This window comes from Spea bombifrons, chromosome 4 (genome assembly GCF_027358695.1).
Source record: "Spea bombifrons isolate aSpeBom1 chromosome 4, aSpeBom1.2.pri, whole genome shotgun sequence".
In the NCBI taxonomy this organism is placed as follows: domain Eukaryota; kingdom Metazoa; phylum Chordata; class Amphibia; order Anura; family Pelobatidae; genus Spea; species Spea bombifrons.
Window position 1 is genome coordinate 55,990,381 of NC_071090.1, and position 6,967 is coordinate 55,997,347.

Below are 6,967 nucleotides of genomic sequence, written 5' to 3' on the forward strand. Positions count from 1 at the left end.
AAACATAATATAAATGAGAGGTTTTGGTTATATGAATTGGCCAAAGCATAATTAAGCTCACCCGCCACGTCAAGGCACACTCTCAATAGGGTGAGAACCTACTCTCACCTCCTACATAGTGGGCACACAAAGCAGTTTATACTGCTACCAAAACCTTATTAATGTGTTGGGGGAGGTGCAATTAAACCTCCTCCCCATTAACCCCTGGACAGCAAGCTGCAACCAGACTGATGAGGAGCCAACAACCTCAAATATGTGCAAACAGGGAAACGAAAAAGTGTCTGTGCGCTAAGCTAGTCTCAGGCTCAAATAATACTGTTTCTTGCAGCATGCTTACACCTGTTTGGTAGGCCTCGTATTACACATTTGTATTATTTGAGCCTGAGACTAGCTTAGCTAAATTTTTCATTTATTTAAAATTTAATAAACAAATGATGTTAAATACAAACAGCAGAATAAAAGAAACTTTGATAAAATGCATTTCTTGTCTTTATTTCCCAACCAGCCCCTCCTCCAATTTATGCACATTTGAGCTTGCCACGCCGCCTCCCGCGTACGCCACGCCGCCTCCCGCATACGCCACATACCCCCAGATATGCCACTCTGCCCTTCCCATATATATGCCTTATACCCCCAGATATGCCACTCTGCCCTCCCCATATATGCCTTATACCCCCAGATATGCCACTCTGCCCTCCCCATATATGCCTTATACTCCCAGATATGCCACTCTGCCCTCCCCATATATGCCTTATACCCCCAGATATGCCACTCTGCCCTCCCCATATATGCCTTATACCCCCAGATATGCCACTCTGCCCTCCCCATATATGCCTTATATCCCCAGATATGCCACTCTGCCCTCCCCATATATGCCTATACCCCCCCCCAGATATCTCATAGTCCCCTCATAGAGTCACAGACCTGTTCGCATCACACTGACACCATACTTTTATAAATAAGTACTGGGTTAATCTTCACTGCCCCCAGGATTTAGATTCCCTTTAGTTTGCCCCCTCCCCCTTTACCTCTAACTGCACCTTAAGTTAACTTTATCAAATTAAATTAACCCTCAGTCCTCAAATTAACCCTAAACACCCCATCAACCATAACTACCCCTAAATGAACCTTTAACACCCCATTAACCATAGCATCCCCTAAATTAACCCTAAACACCCCATTAACCATAACTGCCCCTAAATTAACCCCCACCTCCCCTAACTTTCAGCAGCCCAAATATTACCGTATTTGCTCGATTATAAGATGACCCCCAAATCTGAATATTAATTTAGGGGAAAAAAAGCCTGAATATAAGACGACCCTATAGGAATTTTTTTTTACCAGTAAATGTTAATTCATGTAAACTATTTTTTTTAATAAAAGCTATGATTGAGAAAAATATTTTGGTTTTATTTCCTTCTATTTTCCAACCTGCCCCCCCAGTTATGCACATCTGCCCCAGAAATGCCTTATACCTCCTATATGCCACTGTGCCCCATGATATGCCTTTTGACCCCCTATGTGCCACTCTGCCTCCAGAAATGCCTTATACCCCTATATGTCACTCTGGCATTAAGGGGGTTAAAAGGCATATTATGGGGCAGAGTGGGATATAGGGAGGTTTAAGGCAATTCAGGAGGCAGAGTGGCACTAAGGGGGTTAAAAGGCATTTCATAGAACACTCTGCCTCCAGAAATGCCTTATGCCCCCCATTTAACATGCCCCCCCCCATACTTACCGGTGCTTCTGACTCCCCTGTTATGCGATTCGCCTAGACAACTTACTCTGCAGCCGGAAAGAGGTGTGGCTAGCACCAGGGGTTGTCTGCGTCCATCGCACAGACCTTCCCCGACTGTCAGAGATCAGAGTTCTGATCGCGTAGACATCTACACACTGCCCTGGCTACACACCAGGGACTCAGAAGCACCGGTAAGTGGGGGGGGGGGGACAGGAGGATCCAGGTCTCCTGCAGCTGCGGGGGATCTGGATCTTAGTCGTCTCATAGTCAGACCTATTTGAGGTCTGATTATAAGAGCATAAGAGCATTTGCTCTGAAAAAAACCTCGTCTTATAATCGAGCAAATACGGTAATTTTATACTTACAGTGAGATGAATGTCACAGCCATGTGGTTCTGGGAGAAGGAAGGGGCCGGGCCAGATGTCACAGTTACTGCAGGGTGGGACTGGTAAGTAGTAACTGCTGCTGTGAGTCACTGAAACGGATTATATAATGAGGGCTATTTTTCAGCTAATTCAACTAATCGATAATGAAATTCGTTGGCAATGATTTTCATTATCGATTAGTTGTTGCAGCCCTAAATATAATGCATCTGAACATAGAATTTGAAGTCATATAAAAGCCATTTGGACCTTAATTGGTCCCTGTGTCTTGTCATATTTTAAATAGCTTTATGCCACATCATATGCGACATGTCACATATTTACATCACATGCTTGTTTAACAGTTTATATATATAATTGGGTCCATAAATGTTTGAACAGTGACACAATTTTCATACTTGTGGCTCTGAATGCAATCTGGGTGTGACCGCAGTGCAGACTTTCATCTTTCATCAGTATGTGTTTGCATACTTATTGGGTGTATGATTTAAGAATTATGTGTGGACCAAAGGTAATTGGGTAATTTACTGAGAAGCTATTTCAGTAAGTATTACTTACTAATAAGCAGTTAAAATGCCTGGAGTTGATTCCAAATGTGGAATTTACATTTGGAAGCTACTGTTGTATACGCTCGCTATGAGGTCCAAAGAGCTGTCAATGGAAGTAAAGTAGGACTTTAGCCTGCAAAAAAAAAAAAAATAGTGGTGAAATCAACAATTTGGTACATTCATACAAACAAAAGACTGGTTAGCTCATCCACACCAAAAGGCCTGAAGTCTACAGAACGATGGAAGAAGAAGGGTATGTTGAATGGAAGGAATGATTTATTCAAAGCATACCACATCTGTGAAACATAGTTCAGGCATTGTAATGACATTGGCATATATCAGGGGTGTGGGCGATGTAGTCCTGCAGCAGCTGAAGGGCTGCAGGTTGGACACCCCTGGCATATTTGGTTGCCAATGGAATGGGGCCAATAGTGTTTGATGATATAACTTTTGACAGAAGCATCAGTGTATGGGGCTATACTATCAACTCAAATTCAGGAAAATGCTGCAAAGCTGATAGGATGGTGCTTCAAAGTACATGTAGATGATTATCAAAACATACTGCAGAAGCAACCAAAAACTTTTCATTCAGACACCTTGCTACAGCTGCATTAAACTGGCCAGCATCAGTAGTGAGGAAACCCAGAATTGGGTGGTGATATGGGTTCCAGATAAAAATTTTGTTAATGATTACATTAGTTTGCCCAATTATATGTGAGCCCCTGAAAATCTAGATCAATGTTAGATTCATTGAAGATGAAATTCTGCACTTGAGTCAGATCGTGATTGCTTCATTTCAAATCCATTGTGGCATACAGAACCAGAATCCGGAAAATGGTGTCACTGCTCAAATATTTATGGACCTGACTGTATATTGGACTTGTCACTTTTTCAAGCTCTATCTGAACAGATCTTCCCCAAATTTGTTTGTGAATTTTACTCGGAGTTTAAAGGGCAAAGTGTATCTAAAAGTGCTGTTGCCACACTCATGGAACCTCCACTGGGTATTTAGGTGCATTCTACCAGAGCCATCTCTCCATATTTGGCAAAGACAGCAGATATTTCAACTGTGCATATATACAATGTGGCTATTTGGAGCACCCTGCATATTTTCAGAAAGCAATAGATGTGATTTCAGAGGAAGATGTGGAAGAAGCAGTCTTATCATCTCACTCTGGGTTTTGTTTCCTGTTACATGCTGTTGGATATATATTTACCCTTCCATTAAAGTATTTTCTTTGGATCCTTATTTGCCTATAAAGTGGGAGGTTACATGATTTCTAGGTTGCATCTTAGTGCCCTACCTCGATAAACGGAGCTACCTTCTACATGCTACGGAGAACGGTAAGGAAAGAAATTCTCACGAAAAAAAAAAGTTCTCTTTCTGACAGCTTCAGGTTATTGTAGTACTGTTCTGATCTTCTCAGTGCTGAAACTCACAGAACGAAAAACAGCTTACTTCAACAGTAATCTGTGTCTATCACTTAAATGTTACTATTGCACAAATTGGCCCGGTCTCCCAGGGGGAAAAATGCATTCCAAGACCTAGCACACAAAGTCCTGATACCCCCTGTAAATGATTGTACCTATATGTAGACTGCAAATGCAGTCCATGTATGTAAAACATTTTCCTTAACAGCACATGATATTCCACACAAGTAATCTAGCAGATGACATTTGAAAAGATATCAAACACAACTAATTAGCACAAAGCCCAATGGCCATATATAAACTGACAAAATAGTACTTGGAGAATTCAGTTGCAGATAGAGGACTAAAACAATATAGAAGTAATCTAAACAGTCATCAGAGACACCAGTTTCTTGCCAAACACAAAGTAGGCTGAAGCAAGCTTAAAAACAGTACTAAACTGTACTGACTTGTACAAGCCTCAGAAACCCCGCAGGAGGGGAGTAGTTTAACCTAGGGAGCAGTGTATAGTTGCTGTACCAGTAGATCACATGGTAATTACAAGGATATCAGAGAGAGACTGCAGTTAATTTTCATGTAAAATAGATTGATACATGTCTGTTTTTTAAAGCATCAGAAACCACACAATGTCTGAAGAATAGATCATAGTTGCAGGAGATAGTGGAAGAATTGAACAATGCTGCAAAGGAGACTCCAGATGCCTTACACATTAACCAATTCCATTTTGACATTTTGCACCGTTTGAGACAGTCATTTTCTTTCTCATTTACTGTACCCACGCAAATTAAATCATGTTTTTTAATGAACAAGAAGGACTTTATTTAGATACCATTATTTTGATCATATAATGTATAATGTAAACAATAATAAAATGATGGTAAATATAAAAAGCTACAAAAGCTAAGGAAAAAACTGCTAAACAGATTCTAATAGTTATAGGGCAATAAGTACAAGTAGTGTATTGCTATTTTAAAAAAGTTTTCTTTCAAAATTAGCGATAGTGACATTGCGAGATTGTTATCAGTCACACATCTCTGAATCACCCCCCATATGTACATATTTTTCAAAAGTAGACAACCCAAGGTATTCGATTTGTAGTATTTTGACACTTTTCATGAAGCAATGTTACCACAAATTTTTGGCAAAGTTGGCATTGGTAGTTTTTTAATGCTTTTTTCCCACATAGATTGTAAATTTAGGTCTACTTCTACTGAGAATTTAAAGGGTTACTAAGAACAAAAACACCCTCTGTTGTGTTTAGAACAGTGATACCACCACAAGTTACTGCAAGAAAACACATCAGGTTATTTTGCAAGGCCCCCTGAGTATACCTATGCCCCTCATGCATAGGTTTGGCAGGATTTTTGGGAAGATACAGGGCTATTTTTAGGACTTGCTCATAAAGATGGAAAAATAAAATGTAAAAGTCGGGAGCTGTAAAAGTAAAACAATATTAAAAGTCTGAAACAGTTAAAGCAAAAAAAAAAACAGTTAAAAAAAACTTGAAGCAGGTACCAATGCAGAGTACAGGTTTTCCAGGGCAATCTTGTCAAAAGAACCTGGTGTAGTAGCATGAGAAGCCCCAATTCTGCTTTCCTCCATGACCGCCTGGGGACCAGGTCCATCGTGGTACAAGATCCCCAAAATGAACTGATGCTGAAACTGCAAAAAAGACTTGCTTCATTTTGGAGTGTTGTAATTTGCATCAGATAAATTGCACACAATGGAGATGGGATGAAGCACTCATATCTACTATATAGTCAGGTTTCTACTGCAGGCAGGGGTTCCCAAGGGGTTACGTTGGACAGGGTCATAGCATACAATATACATTTTATTCCAAAGGTTTAAAAGTCCATAATCATTGGTATATCTGCCCAGTGTGAGAGGCAGCATGCCTCTTTCATACTGCCTTTTTAAGCGCTCCTTGACTTTTTTTTGTGATTTAGGCACTCCAGCAACACCAGCTGAGCATTGAAGGTGACCAACAGCACTTTTTTTTTTTTTTTTTCTTTTTAAGCTGCCATATTTCGACGGCATACAACTTTTCACTATGGTGAATATGATCACTCATCGATGTTGAGGCATTGCAGCAGCACCAGCTAAGCAAAGAAAAAAATGTTGCTTTGTAAACATAGATTGCTATTAAAATAACCGCAAAATAGCTTGTGTGAGAGAAAATGTTATATGTTTACATATATTTATTAAGGTTAAAATTAGAGTTTAAAAATCTGAGCAAAGTAAAAATTGTTGTCACAGACAGTAATGCAAATCCCTAATAACAGGGTGGAGGAGGAGTCTATGATCATAAACTGGAAAAAAGTGTTAATTATTCAAATGTAATTAGTATGACGATATTCACCTCAAATAACCTGAGATCTGAGTTTAGCAAAATAAGTCTGATGTCTTATCGCTCCCACCTCTAAATAGGCTATCTGAACCAATTAACAACAATCACCTATTTAAGACGATGACATATATAACTTAATTTGCATCTGTCACTTCCCTAACTCTTGCATCTTACAGTTTTATACACTAAATAAACCTATGTACCGATATTTACAGATCACATGAGTATCAAGGAGAATCCGTTCTTAAGATGTACATGATTATTACTCCCCTTTTACTTATCTCTCTCCTGTAGGATTATTTTTTATTTATATTGTGAACAAGAAGGAGGGAGAGACCCTCAGGAGAAAGAAAATTTATTAAATGGCTCTTCCATAACCTGCGATCTATTTCATCTTCCATAAAGTTAGCTTTTCAACAAAATAGCTCTTAAGCAATTATGCTGATTGAAATGCAAAAACAAAACATATATGTTTAATTTAACCCCTTAACGACAATCCCCGTACATGTACGGGGTTGCC